Here is a 19,407-nt window from a genome sequence, read left to right as displayed (position 1 = left end):
TAAATTCTCAGTTAATTTATCCTTGGGCTGTTAACCAAGTAACGTACTCCCGTATGGTTTCCACAAGATATGGTATAACTAACTCAGTAAGCTTCGTGCAAGTTGAGAGCAAGAGAGAGCCTTGAAAATTTGAGAGCAATTTGAGAGAGATTTTGAATTTTTGCTAAATTTGAATTCTTGGTATTTGATTCAATAATCTGAGACTTATTTATAGACTTTAAAAGATAAGTAACTTGGTCCCAAAATGTGTTGAAATATCCCCCAAGTTTCCATTAATTTTGAGCTACAAACAACCCCATTTAAAAATTTGACCGTTATGAGAAAAATCAAAATAGCTGCGTGGCAGTCGCCTGCCCCAATCCGCCAGTCGCTTGCCAAGTTATTTTTAAAGGAATAGCAGGGGCAATAGCCTGGCATTCGCCTGCCAAAACTAAGCTAGTCGCCTGGCATAGCCAGCCAGGCGCCTTACACGTTCAAGCAGTTGCTTGACATGCACACATGCTGCTATCAATTTTGAGTATCCTTTTGTATTTTGGTAATAACTTTTTATATATAACTCAAAATTTGATGATCTTGGTGTCAAATGAAAGCTAAAAGAAAATCCTATAACTTTCATGTTGAATATTTTTTAAACTAAAGAGTTTTTGATAGAGAAAAATACACCTCAATAGAGATATAAAAAAATTAACAGCATTTTGAAAATCCTCTTTTTGGTGTTTTTTATTCCAAAAATGATTCTAACCTTGTTAAAATAACTTTTAACCTTATAAAAATATTTTCTAGATATTTTAAAAGGTATCTGGGTCTAAGAAGTTAATTTAAGAGTTTCATGTATCCATATTGAAATTATTTGAAGTACTTACATGAAATTTCCTAGACTCTTTCAAATTTTCAATCCTTGAATTCCTTGAGGTATTTATGCTTGCTTCATCTTTCTTTGAGCTTTCCATGTTGATGACTTGGGCTTTTATTCTTGAAAATTTTTCTTTCATATTAATGCTCTCATGATCTTCAGGCTTTAAACTTTAAATCCATTTTTGAATCCATACTTTAAGCTTCATATTGAATTCATTCTTTGAAGTACAAGCTTTCATCAATTCTTTAACGCTCTTTCCTTGAGTCCTGAAAATATATTACTTAAAAAAAACATGTTAAGTTCTACTTGTTTGTTAGCATCAAAATAGGATATTAAGCCTTGTAAGGCCAACAACCCATGACCTAGCCCATAGCCCAACAACCTAAAATCCACAACCTAGTCCCTTAAACTTGTTCCAATCCTGTTTGCCTAATAAACCAAACCAACCGATGCATCTCTATGGACGAATCTAATGAAAAACCTATGGCCCAAGTTAGACCTAACTCTGGCCATACCTAAAGCCCAAACTCATTTTAAATTAGAAGTCCCTAGGTCTAATTCGGCCTATCCAAGCCAACAATCATACCCAATATTAGAACTAGGCCTAAACCAAACCCACAACCAAACTTGAATTAAACCCATACCTAACCCATTTACCCTTAACCTAACTCAATCCCCTGAACCAAGGTTAAGCCAACCCTTAACCTAAACTTGTTTGGATCATGGGAAAATTCCCAGGAAAACTCAAGAAACTAACTAGAAAATCGAAGAAAATAAAAGGAAGGAAATAGAAGAAAGCAAAGAAGGGAAGGGGGTTTACCTTTGGTCGATCCAAGAAATAGATCCAAGAAATCGTCACAGGGTTATTGCCAACACTTCATGGGTAGGAAGCCATCTGGGTAGTCGTTGATTGATTGACGAAGACTGCCCATTTTCTTCTAATAAGAGTTAGCTACTCTATGAGTAGATTAACAGAGATGTACATATAGGAGATAATTAGACTGCATGGCGTGCCAGCGTCCATTGTATTTGATCGGGACCCACGGTTCACATTTCAATTCTGGAGGAGTTTGCAAGGAGCCTTGGGTTCTCAGCTGAAAATTAGTACAACATTTCATCCTCAGACCGATGGACAGACAGAAAGGACTATAAAGATATTAGAAGAAATGCTGCGGGCCTATGTATTGGACTTTGGTGGTAGTTGGATCTAGTATATGCCACAGGTTGAGTTTGTTTATAATAACAGCTACCAGAACAGTATTGGCATGGCACCGTATGAGGCATTATATGGTCGGAGGTGTCGATCCCCATTATATTGGGATGAAATGGTGAAAAGCATATTTTGGGGTATAAGTTATTTTGGGGTATAAGTTAAGGTAGTTGGTTATAAGTTAGTGTTTTTGGTTCTAAGTTATGAAGGGTTTTAGGAGAGTTTTCTTTTTATGTGATTGATTGTAATCTCTCAAGACCTCTATTATAACTACGGTATTCCTCCGCCACAAGTGAGGGTAATTAATAAAGATTCAGTGGTTTGTTTTTCAATTGGTGATATAAGTGATGATTAACAAGTTTCGAGGATGAAATTTTTATAAGGAAGGGAGGATATAGAGACCCGGAAAAGGAAATTAATAACAATTAATGAAAATGGTAAAGAAAAGGAGGGTTCGGCACAAGCCAAACCATCGACGATTTTGTGAGCTCAGAGAAAACCGTCGATGATTTTGAGTTACTGAGGGGCAGAAAGGGTAAAACAATGAAAAATGGCTTGGTTAAAACCAAACTGTCGATGGTTTTCCTTTAGCCAGCAGCCTATAAATTGAATTCAAGTCATTTTTTGAGACAAAATTTAAATCTCTCTCTCTCTCTCTCTCTCTCTCTCTCTCTCTCTCTCTCTCTCTCTCTCTCTCTCCCTCCCTCCCTCCCTCCTAGGGTTGTAACCCTCTTCTCCTCTCTCTTCGATTTCTCACCCGGTATTAGCCCGAATTGAAGGAGGAATGGCATTTTGGGATCCTAGCGACGTTTCTCTACTGTTTAACTAGAGCAAATTAGCTGTTTGGGGGTCGTAGGCACCACTCCAAAACTAGGATAAGGAATATGTTTTTAAAAGTTTAATCAGTTATTGGGAACGTGTGGGCTTAGGAATGTTAAATAGTTTTTATTCCGGAATTGAGCTAATTAAACTAAGGTATATAAATACAGGATTTTTGTGCTCCGAACGCCGCATGCTTTGGTTTAGGATCCTTACGGGCATATTCTCGGTAAACAAGTAAGGGGAATAAATTATGTCAGGAATTTTGAAAATTAACTGATTAATTTAAAGCATGAAAATATGGAAATATTGTATATGATCTCTTGACGTATCAAACATTTGAAAATACTGGTTTTGGATTATCATATATTTTTCTGGGTGATTATTATATTATGAAATATTACTTAAAATTTGTGTGGCATGGGAAATGATTTTGCTATTGTACAATAAATATGTGGGGATATTTTACAATGAAATGTGATATATACTAGTTTATGGGAATTATTGAAAATACGACAGATATTGTGAAATGATGAAATATGAAATTTTGATAATGATATATGTGATGACAGTTTTATACCAAAATATAGATATGATATTTTTGATATTGATATATATGATGATGGTTTTATACCAAAATAGAGACATGATATTTTTGATATTGAGATATGTGATGACGGTATTAAACCGGGAAATGAAATGACAGTTTTTATACTGAGATGTGGAAATGAGAATCCTGATGGACCAATGTTGTATATGAGAGCACGGTACCGTTGTTAGGAAATGAGTCAGTGCAACCACACTACTCAGGAAGAGTGTTGGTATTGGAAGTCGATTGGGCTTGTAGAGAGATGTTGACCGACCTTGGGTCCGGACCAGGCTGCGGTGGGCCAATCGTACTACAAACGAGAATTGTTTTGACTTACCCTAGTAGGCCAACCATGGCTAAGTCTCGCCTTCGGACCGCACAACCCGGTCATGTGGGGTGGTTACATGACGGTGATATATGAATGTCCACTTAGGTTGGTTCCTTATTACAAACATGATGAATCTACGTTTATAGACATATCGGGTTTCGAGCCCAGAAAAATGTATTGAGCACGTGTATATTTTTGAAAAAAATAAATGGTTGCAAATGTATATATATGTATATGGATATGAGTACAATTTTCATGATTACTCAGTTAAATTATTTATTAAATGAACGTGTTATGATACATTAAAACTCATGTTGTCACAAACTGATAATAATTTATTCCATCTTACTAAGAGGTGTCTCACTCCTTAAAGTTTTAAACATTTCAGGTAATCTAGAGAGACGAGCTTAGAGAGCTCCGGGTAGGATTAGTGATTTTGGGGTTGAAGTTAGTGCTGGTACAACATTGCTATTTATCGTTGTATGGATATGTATTATGTACCTTGGGTTGTAAAAGTGGTTTTGGGAGAGAGATACTTATGTATTGTGATGGTGTTAGTACTTTGGTATTGTATATGAGATTTATATATATTATGCTTTCTCTATGTTGTAGTGGATAGTTGTACCTGGTAACCCATTTGGGGGTCAGGTGGTTTAAATATTGTCATGACCTGCTCATTTTCCACATTTTTTTTTAATAATAGTATCAACGTTATGCATCCCAGCTCAGCAAGTCACCATCCACCTGGACCCGTGGGTACCAGGGATTTAACTGAATATATAGCAAAAACCTAAGTAGCAGAAAGCATATAATCATATACATCTCACCATAATATGCATTACAATATACTAGAGTCACTATACCACTGTATTTCTTTTTACATACATCCCAAAAATCATATCTAGGGACATTTCCCACAAAATCTAACTGTCCCTATAAAAACTTACCCTTCGCAGAGTGTAGATAAACAACACTAGCTCAGCGGGGCTTTTCTTGCTCTCCTATCTAGGCTCCTGAAAAGTTTATAAGATTTAGGGGTGAGACACCTCTCAATAAGGGAAATAAATTAATACCAGTGTGTGGCAACGTGAGTATTCTATGTTCTACATATATCAAATATAACATATTCAGTACTGTTTATCAAATTTGGGAAAACATATGTATATCAAAACATGGCAGAACATACTGCATTTCATAAGCATATCTCATCTCATATCTTAATAATAATAACATAAAAACATTCCTAGTAGGTTAGCTGGCTGTTGTCATGTATTACCCCCACATGACTGGGTTGTGTGGCCTGAAGGCTAGACCTGACAATGGTTGGCCGACCACTGCCAAGTCAAACATATAGTCTGTAAGTCCGATGGGTCAGCTAGACCTGGTCCATACACCAGGGGCGATCACAACACACTTCTTTAATAACCACATCGACCATCCAATCTCACACCACTCCGTACAGTGGCGTTAACACAGATATCATGATCACGAAGACCATGGACACATAGCAACGGTACCGTGCAAGTGCTAGCCTAGACCAAGCCAACCAGATTCTGATACCATATAACATATATTAAAACTGTGATACATGGATATTTCATATCATTAATTTTTACATTAATCATATCATTTTGCATATATACTTATATGATGAAAATCATCGGCCCGTACGGTAGAAAATCACATCATAGCATAACCTGTACGCTGGAAAATCACATCATAGCACGGCCCGTACGCCGAAAAATCACAACATAGCACGGCTCGTACGCCGGCAAATCACAACATAGCACGGCCCATACGCCGGCAACCACATATATAAAATCTAGGCCCATACGCCAATTTTTCCATTATAAAACCCATATCATAATCTCATCCCAGAAAACAATATTTCACAACATTTATACTCATGCCACACTGAACTGATTTTCCGCATATTCAACATATCAATATTTCAACAGTATTTTCCCAAAAACATAAATCATAGATTCATATAAACATATTTATTTTTCAGAAATCAGATGCTATACATATATACATACATTTTCTTAAAAGGACTAATTTAGTTTATTCCCTTACCTGACTACAGAGAAAGCCCCCAAAACAATCTAATCTAACTCCCATAGGATTTCCTGACCAATACCCTGAAAATGAAAACTCCCAGTATTAAAGTTCAGTATTTCTGCACGTACAACATTTTTTATAACTACCACAAAGTCAAATTTGGCTTAAAAAGCCCTACCTCAACTTAGGGATGATTTCCAACTAGCTTTTATCAATAATCCGCTTTGGCAGATTTGCAGAGAACTTCACCAGGAGCGTCGTGGTGGCTACGGATTGTTGATCCGGCGTAAATTTGGCCCGGAATTGAAGAGAGAGAGAGAGAGAAAATCGAAGGGGGGAGAGAGAGGGAAGAGGTAGCTTCGTTTGTAAGTTAAAAATCCTGATTTTTCTATTTATAGACAGGGGATTTCGTCGATGAGCCACATCATTCGTCGACGAATCCTTCATTAATTTTGTCGACGAAATTCAGTCGGCTCAAACCCCCTCTCGACATTTCTTTGTCGACGAGTCTCCTGTATTAGTCGACGAATTCTATAAAGCCTTCGTCGACGAATCCCTCGTATTCGTTGACGAAGCTCTGCTGATTCCCTTTCCGTTATTCCTTCCAAAGTTCAATGTTGTCGATGAAGTCGACTGCTTCTTTTTGTTTCCGGCTTCCATTTTCCTTTCTTTCTTATTTAAATACCATTTTTATTCGGGTCGTTACATCCTCCCCTCCTTATAAAAATTTCATCCTCGAAATTTACTGTTCACATAACTCATCATCCCTCAATAAGGAAAAAGGGATGACCTATTTTATTACTTACCCTCACTTATGGCGGAGGAATACCATGGTTACATTTCGAGTCCTGGGAGATTACATATACAAAAGAAAGCGTCTACCAAAACTAAAATGCTACTCTAATTAACCATTATATGTACCTGCAAAAGAAACTACCTAACTACTTACATTTCATCCAATCAACCTTCTTGGAATAGATGCGGGTACCTCTGCTTCATTTGCTCCTCGGACTCCCAAGAAGCCTCTTCTACCGCATGATTCCTCCAGAAAACTTTTACCTGAGGAATTTTCTTATTACGTAGCTCTCGTACTTTCCTATCTAGAATCTGTACTGGCACCTCCTCATACATCAGTGAATCATTAAACTCTACTTCATCATAACTGATGACAAGAGAAGGGTCTGGGACGTATTTCCTCAACATAGCAACATGGAATACATCATGGATCCTGGACAACACAGGTGGTAAAGCTAGCCTATAGGCTATCGGTCCCACTTTATCTAGAATCTCAAATGGACCGATAAACCTAGGACTAAATTTACCCTTCTTCCCAAATTGCATAACCCCTTTCATCGGAGCTATCTTCAAAAATACGTGATCACCCACATCAAACTCTAAATTCCTGCGGTGATGGTTGACATAACCCTTCTGTCGACTCTGAGCTGCACTGATCCTGTCTCTGATGAGCCGAACCTTATCACGCGCCTGCTGTACCAACTCTGGCCCCACAACTCATCGCTTACCCGCTTCATCCTAAAACAAAGGAGATCGACATTTCCTACCGTACAAAGCCTCAAATGGTGTCATGCCAATGCTGGACTGATAACTGTTATTATAGTTAAACTCTACCAGCGGCATGAACTGAGTCCAACTACCCCCAAAGTCTTATACACACGTTAGAGCATATCCTCTAGTATCTGTATCGTCCTCTCAGTCTGCCCGTCTGACTGAGGATGGAATGCCGTACTAAACGATAACTGAGACCCCATAGCCTCCTGCAAACTTCTTTAGAATTGTGATGTGAATCGTGGGTCTCGATCTGACACAATTGATACTGGCACTCCATGAGAACGAACTATCTCCTGAATGTAGATCTCCGTTAAACGGCTGAGGGAGTAGTTGATCTTGATAGGTATAAAGTGGGCGGTCTTAGTCAAACGGTTAACAATCACCCAGATGGCATTCTGGCCATGTAATGCTGTCGGCAGTCTAGACACAAAGTCCATAGATATATGATCCCATTTCCACTCCGGGATAAATAACGGCTGTAACTGCCCTGTCGGCCTCTGGTGCTCAGCCTTTACCTGCTGGCACGTCAAACACTGGGCTATATATTCGGCGATCTCTCTCTTCATACCACTCCACCAGTACGACTCTCGCAGATCTCTGTACATCTTCGTACTATCGAGATGAACCGTATACAAAGATATGTGGGCCTCCTCTAGAATGGTCTTCCTGATCTCAGTATTAGCAGGAACGCGTAATCTAGAACGGAACCGTAAAGTTCCGTCATCTGCAATACTAAAATCCTCCCCCTGACCCATTCTGTACTCTGTCTTTCACCTCTGCTAACTCTGGATCTTTCTTTTAGGCGACTTTAATTCTTTCGTGCAGAGTAGGCGGTACCACTAGGCTGGCAATACATACTAGAAGATCACTCTCTACCAACTCTATGCCGAGCCTCTCCAGATCTATCATAATCAGATATTGGATTTCTATAGCCGCCAACGCTGGTTCCCTAGATTTCTTGTTCAATGCATCAGTTACCACGTTTGCTTTCCCTGGGTGATAACTGATGGTACAATCAAAATCCTTAATCAACTCCAACCACCTTCTTTGCCTCATATTCAGTTCCTTCTGCGTAAAGAAATACTTTAAACTCTTGTGGTCAGAGAAAATCTCACACTGCTCTTCGTACAGATAATGCCTCCAAATTTTCAATGCGTGTACCACTGCAGCTAATTCAAGATCGTGGGTAGGGTAGTTCTTTTCATATTATTTCAGTTGCCTGGACGCATACGCCACTACCCTACCATGCTGCATCAATACACAGCCAAGTCCCTTTAAGGATGCATCATTGTAGGTAGTATAACCTTCACCCCCAGACGGGATGATTAGTACTGGAGCTGTGACTAACCTCTGCTTCAATTCCTGAAAACTCTGCTCACAGCTGTCGTCCCATTCAAATCTGACATTCTTCCTCGTTAGTCATGTCAAGGGTCTTTACAGGGCTAAGAATCCCTCAACGAAACGGCGATAATAGCCAGCTAGCCCCAAGAAACTCCTGATCTCCCGAACATTTCTTGGCCTAGCCCAATTCACTACCACCTCAATCTTGCTAGGATCTACAAAAATGCCATCTCCAGATACAACATGCACCAAGAACACGACCTTCTCAAGCCAGAATTCACACTTACTGAACTTGGCGTATAACTTTTTTTCCTGAAGTGTTTGCAAAACCTGCCTCAGGTGTGTCTTATGCTCCTCATAACTCCTCGAATAAACTAGTACATCATCAATAAACACAACAACAAACTGGTCTAGGTATTGGTGAAAGACTCTGTTCATCAAGTCCATAAATACTACAGGAGCGTTCATCAATCCAAACGGCATAACAAGAAACTCGTAATGCCCATACTTGGTCCTGAAGGCCATCTTCGAGACGTCTTCTGCTTTCACTTTTACTTAATGGTAGCCGGATCTGAGGTCAATTTTCGAATACGCCCGTGTACCCTGGAGTTGGTCAAATAAATCGTCGATACGGGGTAGAGAATACTTGTTCTTAATTGTCACTTTATTAATCTCCCAATAGTTTATACACATCCTCATGGTCCCGTCTTTCTTTTTCACAAACAAAACTGGAGCTCCCCATGAGAATACACTGGGTCGTATGAAGCCTTTATCAAGAAGGTCTTGCAATTGATTCTTTAACTCTTCTAACTCCGCTGGCGCCATCCGGTACGGTACTTTAGAAATCGGCGTTGTACCAGAAAGTAGATCAATAGAGAAATCTACCTCACGATCGGGTGGCAAGCCTGGTAACTCGTCTGGGAAAACATCTGTAAACTCCTTTACTACAGGCGTGCTAGCAAGTTTCAATTCATTTTCCGAAATCTCCTTCACAACAGCCACAAATCCCTAATAACCACTCAGCAGTAACCTTCTGGCCTGAATAGCTGAAACTAACTGAGGCAGGGATTGCACTCGAGAACCTACAAACTTGAACTCTGCTTTCCCTAGAGGTTTGAATATCACTTCTCACGCTCGGCATTCTATGTTGGCAAAATGGGCCGCTAGCCAATCCATGCCAAGAATAACATCAAACCTATGCATGTCCAGCACTATTAGATCAGCAGGCAAAGTCTTTCCTTGAATATCAACTGGACAACCTCGGAGCATCCTATTACACCTCACTGCTAACCCAATCCGTGTAGATACCAACAATTCAACATCTAATAGTTGTGTTTCAACTCCACATAATCTAACACACCCCAATAACATGAACGAGTGCGTAGCTCTTGAATCAAACAATGCTATAACTTTAAAAGAAAACATAGCAACCATACCTGTCACTACGTCACCTGCCGTCTCAGCCTCACCCGGTGTCAGAGTAAACATCCTGGATAGAGCCGTATTCCTCTGCTGGCCCCCACGTGGCGCTTGATAACCTCCCCAATATGGTCTAGGAGCTAGAACTGCATCTGGTGGGGTAGGACAGTCTCGCACCATATGACCCGATCTATCGCAGCAATAGCACACTAGAACTGCATTTGGTGGGGTAGGGCAGTCTCATACCATGTGCCTCGATCTACCGCAGCGATAACACAACACACCACCAACTCGACACTCTCCCTAGTGCCTCCTACCACAAGTTTAACAAACAGGAGGACCCTGCCCTATCTGCACCTCACGTCCTCCTGTCTCCTATCTCTGCCCTCTGCCATGATTACCTTTCCTCCACTGGCCTGGTCTATGACCCTACTGGTAGCCGGTAGGTGCAGATCTTTTCTTCTGTCCCTACTCCTCTGCATCAAGACGCTCACCAATCTCTGCCAAGGCCGCCTTGTTGACCAACTCAGCAAAGTGCTGGATCCGCAGCACCACCACCTGCTTGAATATGCTCCTTCTCAAGCCTTTCTCAAACTGCCTCGCCTTCTTCACTTCATCAGGAACAATATATGGAGCGAAATGAAAGAGCTCGATAAAACGTGCTGCATACTATTGGACGGATAACTATCCCTGCTTCAAACTCAAGAACTCTTCTACCTTAGCCTCCCTTACAGTAGCTGGAAAATATTCGTCAAAGAACAAATTTTTAAATCGATCCCATGTCATGGCTATAAGGGTCGCCCTTTGCTGCTCCAACAGTCTCATTGCAGTCCACCACTTCTCAACCTCTCCTATCAGTTTATAGGTGGCGAAGAGAACCCTCTGTTCCTGAGTACACTGTAACACAGTCAAGATTTTCTCGATCTCCTACATCCAGTTCTCAGCGGCTGCAGGATCAACTCCACCCGAGAACACCAGAGGATTCATCTTCGTAAACTTCTCTATGGTGCACCCATGGCCTGCAGATGGACCACTCTGCTCCCTCGAGCTCCTAGCGATCTCAACCATAACTTGCTGAGCCACGCTACATAATACCGCATCAGAGTCTGCCCTAGCTGCACCTGATGGTCCTGCTCCATCACTGCCACTCGCATGGGCACTATTTCCTTCTAGATGCATCCTGAAAAATAGCAGTTGCAACTCAGTAATCCTATCCTCGTAGTTTACCCACCTATCCTCACCACTTATCTCAACATTTCTAGTTCATATATAATCCCCAGTCCTACATCCTAGGAACACAACCCGACAATAGCTTACTATGATTTTACTGAAATCGTCACCCCAGGAAAAACACAGAAACTACCATGGAAGTCCTGCCTCTAGATTGTAGAACAACCTTAAATCTCTTCCTAGACTCTGGTATCGTTTCCGCTGCATTCTAAAGTCTACAGAACCTAGCAACTTAGGCTCTGATAGCAAACTGTCATGACCTGCTCATTTTCCACATTTTTTTTTTAATAATAGTATCAACGTCATGCATCCCAGCTCAGCAGGTCACCATCCACTTGGACCCGTGGGTACCAGGGATTTGACTGAATATATAGTAAAAGCCTAAGCAGCAGAAAGCATATAATCATATACATCTCACTATAACATGCATTACAATATACTAGAGTCACTATACCACTGTATTTCTTTATACATACATCCCAAAAATCATATCTAGGGACATTTCCTACAAAATCTAACTGTCCTTACAAAAACTTACCCTTCACAGAGAGCAGATAAACAATACTAGCTCAGCGGGGCTTTTCCCGCTCTCCTATCTGGGATCCTGAAAAGTTTATAAGATTTAGGGGTGAGACACCTCTCAGTAAGGGAAATAAACTAATACCAGTGTGTGGCAACGTGAGTATTCTGTGTTCTACATATATCAAATATAACATATTCAGTACTGTTTATCAAACTGGGAAAACATATGTATATCAAAACATGGCAGAACATACTACATTTCATAAGCATATCTCATCTCATATCTTAATAATAATAACATAAAAACATTTCTGGTAGGTTAGCTGACTATTGTCATGTATTACCCCCATATGACTGGGTTGTGTGACCCGAAGGTGGGACCTGACAATGGTTGGCCGACCACTGCCAAGTCAAACATATAGTCTATAAGTCCGATGGGTCAGTCAGACCTGGTCCGTACACTAGGGGCGATCACAACACACTTCTTTAATAACCACATCAACCATCCAATCTCACACCACTCCGTATAACGACGTTAACACAGATATCATGATCACGAAGACCATGGACACATAGCAACGGTACCGTGCAAGTGCTAGCCTAGACCAAGCCAACCAGGTTCTGATACCATATGACATATATTAAAACTGTGATACATGGATATTTCATATCATTAATTTTTACATTAATCATATCATTTTGCATATATACTTATATGATGAAAATCATCGGCCCGTATGCTGGAAAATCACATCGTAGCACAGCCTGTATGCTGGAAAATCACATCATAGCACGGCCCGTACGCCGGCAAATCACAACATAGCACGACCCATACGACGGCAACCACATATATAAAATCTCGGCCCATACGCCGATTTTTCCATTATAAAACCCATATCATAATCTCATCACAGAAAACAATATTTCACAACATTTATACTCATGCCATACTGAACTGATTTTCCGCATATTCAACATATCGTTATTTCAACAGTATTTTCCCAAAAACATAAATCATAGATTCATATAAACATATTTATTTTTTAGAAATCAGATGCTATACATATATACATACATTTTCTCAAAAGGACTAGCTTAGTTTATTCCCTTACTTGACTACAGAGAAAGCCCCCAAAACAATCTAATCTAACTCCCGTAGGATTTCCTAACCAATACTCTGAAAATGAAAACTCTCAGTATTAAAGTTCAGTATTTCTATATGTACAACATTTTCTATAACTACCACGAAGTCAAATTTGGCTTAAAAAGTCTTACCTCAACTTAGGGATAATTCCAATTAGCTTTCACCAACAATCTGTTCCGGTAGATTTGCAGAAAACTTCGCCAGGAGCATCGTGGTAGCTACGGATTGTTGATTCGGCATAAATTTGGCCCGAAATTGAAGAGAGAGAGAGAGAGAGAGAGAGAAAACCGAAGGGGAGAGAGAGAGAGGGAAGAGGTAGCTTCGTTTGTAAGTTAAAAATATGGATTTTTCTATTTATAGACAGGGGATTTCATCGACGAGCCACATCATTTGTCGACGAATCCTTCATTAATTTCGTCGACGAAATTTAGTCGGCTCAAACCCCCTCTTGGCATTTTCTCGTCGACAAGTCCCCTGTATTCGTCGACGAATTCTCTAAAGCCTTCGTCAACGAAGTCGACTGCTTCCTTCTGTTTTCGGCTTCCATTCCCCTTTCTTTATTATTTAAATATCATTTTTATTCGGGTCGTTACATATATGATATCAAAATTTTTTGTAAAAAAAAAAATAGCAGAATTTTCAGGTTGTTACACTCCGAGACGTTACGACAGGGATCATAGATTTTGGGAATTAAATTTAGTTGGATTTGTATGAATTTAGAAGAATCTCTATACATAATCAAAGACAAATTAAGGCTCAAGATCAAAATTTCGTACTTTCATATACAAAATAAGAGTTATAAGTATAGAAAAAATAATTTAAAAAAAATTTCTAACTTTTTTATATAAATTTGAAAATTAGAAAACAAGTTGACTTTTTTGTTAGTATTTGAAAAATTAGAAAAAGAAAACAAGTTAAGCTATTTCCGTAAGCAAATAGTGTCAAAACACTTTATTATTGTTCATTTATTTCATATAAATGTTGTAAAAATGAAAAATTAATTAACTTAATTTTAAAAAATAAATTATAAAAAAAATAAAATATAATTTTCACAAACTAAATGCACCTTTATTTTCTATCTTTTTAATATAAATCTTGCAAACTAAAAAAGGAAAAAAAATGTAATTTCTATAATTCATGAAAATTTTTAAACATAAAAATTATTTTTCACGACTAAATACACTCCTAATATTTTTCTCCAAGTAGTCCATCTGCTCCCAAGTTTTCCAATTTTAATTTTAAAACATGGGTAATTAAAAAGTAAACAAATAAATTGTGGGCTTTGAACAAATTGATCTCTTTCTTGTATCCCAAATGCTGCAGAATTAATTAATCCTACATGTTCTAGCATTTGCATTCATATTCCTTTTCTTAAAGAAAAAAAAAAAAACAAGGCTAAATTTCTAACATGACCTTAAAAAAGTTATAACAAGACGCTATTTGCTTTATTTTTTGAATGGATCATTATGAGATTTTTTTTTTATAAGTCACTATTGGACCACTTTGGACACTATGGTGTGATAAAATTTGGGAGGTGAAAGCCTCCAGCCTATTGACGCACTAGTGGATCGTGATAATTCTCCAAAGTAAACTCTTAAGGAAAAATCGAACTGGTCACCAAAGTCACAAATCACTTATAAAAAATTATTATTAGTTTTAAACTAGACCACCCTCGCCGAAAAAAACAACATGGATGGGCTTTCCTCATTTATAAAATAGCTAAATTAAAACATAGGGATCCTAATGCGACTTTAACATAAACAATGAAAGTGTTGGTGCGAGGGAGAAAGCCGCTTGCTTTAGCTCCTGTTGTCACCTTTCGGCCTGTGCAGTGTTTGGACGCCAACCGAAGACGTGAAGGGAAGGAAAGAAAGCATGCAGATGGCTGCCAAACACAACCTAACAAATTGAATGAAGCTTCCGCATTAGTTCAAAATTTCTTCTTCTTGCCCTAAGCTTTTTTTTTTTGCCCCTTTCTTTATTGGGGAGCGCCGCGAATGGGAAGCATGGTGTTTGACTCTACTGGGACTGGGAGAGGGCTAGCTTTTGTGTTTGCTTCGTGGTTAAGTATTTGCAATATATGCATGGGGGCAGCTGCATGCCACAGATTAATTGAAAAGGTCAAAATCTCATATGTATGCTCCTGTGCGCCACATGCCCAATAGTACAATATTCACCAGATGTATATATGACATGTTTTCCTTTTTGGCATGAGAGAGAGAGAGAGAGAGAGAGAGAGAGAGAGAGAGAGAGAGAGAGAGAGAGTGGCGCAGGGTGGTGGGGTTGTTGAGCGTAGCTCAATAATTGAGCTGTACCTGGACCAATCTTTTCACCCACCCTTTAATTTCTTTAGTGCCGCTGTCCATTTTCACTATCAAACTATCTAGGGTTCTACGTTCCTTTTTTCTTTTTTGGTTGAGTGGCAGTTTTGATCACATAAAATTGAATCTATTTATACTTTTGGCACATTATGTATGTGCAGTGAAGATGGATTATACTATTTTAATTAATTTTTTTTTATTTATAAAAACTAGCAATATGTATTGGGGTGTGACTATTTGGAGGGACTAAAATGAATAGATAATGAAATATCGGGACTAATATATTTTTCATAACATAGTGAATTTAATATGTACAAACAGAACATTGTTCACTTTCCCAAATTTCTAGTCATCTATTTTAAGGACGGAATAAATTTAAATTGAGACATCTAACAATTATGATGATCTTGAACTAATTGTTTGAGTACACCCTATTAGCTAGTAGATATTATTAATTAAGACTACTATTGTTTCAAAAATTAAGAATTACTAATTGTAGCTTTATTTATTTGTAATTTAAATAATATTTTTGCTTACAGTTCTCTCTTAATTAGTATGTAATTTCTACGCTAATACTATATGTGAAAATATCCAATTTTGAATCATTTAACCTAATAATAGTCTCTCATGATAGCATGATACATACATATATATATATATATATATATATATATATATATATTTTATAATTCGGAAACTCCAGCCACCATCTCATCGCTTTGGATACTATAGCGCAATACTAAATCGGAGGGGTAAAAATTGCCCGTCCATTGATGCACTCCTAATAATTCATCGGCATTATGCATTAAGGGGGAATTGAACTCAAGACCAAAGTCACAAGTCGCCCTTTTCGCTTGAGCTAACCCGATTGAATATTTTGATTGAAAGTGGAGAGTTAACACTTAAAAAATCACATATAATTCATAAATATGATTAATAATGATAAAATTTATATAATGTGATTAGACTAATAATTTCTCTTTCAATAAGCACGTTTTACGTAAAAATAAATTAAACACTGGTTTAGATCTAACTACGCTTTTAATTTTTGGGTCAATAACAATGAAACCAAAACTTTTCTTTCCCCTCCCCCAAAGTTATCACGAGATTAAAGATGGAAGGGTTGCCCCTCCAAACAAAAGAAAAGTGATGATTTGATGGCACTCGTTTATGAGTGCCACGTGGCATGCTCAAACAACAACACGTCCCATGCAAGTAATCACCCTAAAATAACAATAAATAAAATAATAGAACATATGTATAATCAATCAATGATCTAGAAGGGAGAGAGAGAGAGAGAGAGAGAGCACAATTTAATTATTGGAAGAGGGCGGCAGTGGTGGCCCTCTACTTCCATCTTTGGTGGAGCTCGACTGCGGAAAAAATAATTCGTTTTTTGAGCACATCGTTCATACACGCACACAATCCTTAGCAAAGACATGTCAAAAAACATAAAAATTTCTTAAAGATTTTAAAATTTTTATTAATCTTCTCAAATATTTTAAAAATATCTTGAATCATTCTCAAATTTATTAGAAGAAAATATAAACTTTCACTCAGTAGATTTATGTTTTTTACAAAATATAATGAAAGGTTTATATTTTTTTGAAAAACTTCTGAAAATATTAATTTTAGAAAGAAAATTTTTTATCTTTTTATCAAATAATATCAAGGGATATTAGTATTTTTTATCCTATATTTTTTTTATCATCCGAAATTCTTACCTAAACAAATCCATCGGACCCATCCAGACAGTAATAGAAGATCAACCAAATAATTGTATATTGTAGACGTTCATGCAGATGGAGATGAGGGGTGGAGAAAGCTTGGCATGAAAGAAAAGGAACTCAACTTTTGGTAAAGCTAATCCAATGCAGCTGCTTTTGCATGCCGCCACTTAATTCCCACCGGCGCCACGAGGCAGCTCCTGGTTTTTGAAAGCAAAGGTCTCCGATCGAGATGGGCTACATATGTCACTGTAAGACCCAAGCTCTCTCTCTCTCTCTCTCTCTCTCTCAATCATTGGAAGCAAGGAGCTCAACATGAAATGAAAAGACTGAAATGTAAGTTAATTTGTTAATGAGGAAAAACGTAGAAGTCAATTTATGACTACAACGTGTTGCATTGCACTGGGTGCCTTGTGTGTCTCGTTACATTATTATTATTGGGGTCTTTTCAATTTTGTCATTGACAAGCCCATCTTAATTTAAAAGTCTCATTTATTTTTCTTTTTTGACATTGAACTTACTTTTTGATTAATAATTGCCAGAATTATTTCCGCTTTTTTGTTTAGGTAAGGACAAAAATTGTGACATATTAAAACATATGCATGTGTAGTGTTTATTTTTACTGTTGAACGGCTCAATGTATTTTACTTGAAGAATATATTAAATTTGAATTTAATTATTTCAGTATTAAGAGATTGAAACTTTAACTTATTCAATTTTACTAAGTCAAATCAAAGCCCTTTGACAAATAGTAGCTAGCCAATAGTAAAAGTTAATTTCAGGCATTATATGCACCTTTAATTTTCAAAATGTTAAACCAATAATGCCCTTACTCACATTCTTATATTACCATGTTTGAAATTTTTGAAAGTTGAATTAATGACCGGCTAATATGGAAACTATTTACTAACTTGAACAAAAAAAAAAGCTAGCAAGAAGACATACAACATAGGATGAGGCATCGGTTAATTGAGAATTAACGTGTGGGTTACGATTATAAAAGCAAATCGGGCATTCACGTGACTAAATAAATAATTATGACAAATTAAATTATCATAATAATGTTTGATGAGAAGTGGACAATTTGAAGTAACTAAGGCTCTTCAAGAAAATGAGCAATTACAAAAGATACCAAATCTAGAATCTTATTGAGTTCTATAGTAGTGAGAGAGCTTTATTTAAAAGAGTAGAATGATTATAGGACAAGGAATGTTAGTTTGTAGAGGTTAGAATTTGAATTAATTTTTTCTATTATTGTTTGTCATACTCCGAAAAGATATTTTGATAACGATAAGGTTTCAGATTTTTCGATCTTAAATAGGCAAGGGCTTGATTAAACAAACTAGTTAATTAATTATTAATTAACTAATAATTTCTTAATTACTTTACAAATAAACCCTATGTGGAACCCAAGTAGCATCCATAAATCAGTAATATATAAAGTTTAAATTCCTGCCATTAAGTATAGTTTGGATTAATTAATAGTTCACAACAACTCAATAACTTTTGTGATGGTTACTTGCAATTTTCTGATTGGATACAACCACTGGCTCTTAAGAAATCACTGGACAAGTGTCAATAAAACATGAATAAAAGAGATATCATGCAATTTAAAAAATAAATGAGAACATAAAGTACTCTGCCATTAAAAAGGACTAAACTGAGATTATAAAATATGTTGCAGAAAAATATATCCATCTCCTCCTCCCCCCACTTTTTTTTTTTTTTAAATCTGTGTGAAGTGTTCAAATTCTAATAAATAAATAAAATTAAAAATTAAGGATCAATTTAGCATCGTTTCTATTTTTATTTTTTTATTTTTGTTCTCGTATAGTAAAAAAAAAAAATTATGAAAACACTATTTACGTTATTAGTTTTCTATTTCTATTGTCGAGTTTTCAGTTGTTTGCATAAAAAATTAAAAACTAAATTTATAGTTTTCTATTACTTTAAGATCCTATTATTAAATTAATTTTTTCAGATTAAATCATTCATTTTATATATTTTTAATTAAAAATAATATAAAAATATTTACAAAATCTTTTTGCTACTTTTCAGTTATTATGTATAGTAAGATTGCTTTTGAAATATAATAATTAAGTAAAATAATTATAATAATTATTTTTACTATGCATATTTTAAAATTTTTATTATTTTGTAGATTTATTATTTTAAGCATGTTTTCAATTATTAATTGATTTAATGACAAAAATGAGCACACTTAATCAAGTTTTTATTTTTATTTTTTTTGCTTTAAAAATATAAACCAAA

This window comes from Malania oleifera, chromosome 9, assembly GCF_029873635.1.
Source record: "Malania oleifera isolate guangnan ecotype guangnan chromosome 9, ASM2987363v1, whole genome shotgun sequence".
Taxonomy (NCBI): Eukaryota; Viridiplantae; Streptophyta; class Magnoliopsida; order Santalales; family Ximeniaceae; genus Malania; species Malania oleifera.
The sequence above is the reverse complement of the archived record's forward strand: the minus strand, read 5'-3'. Positions refer to the sequence as shown.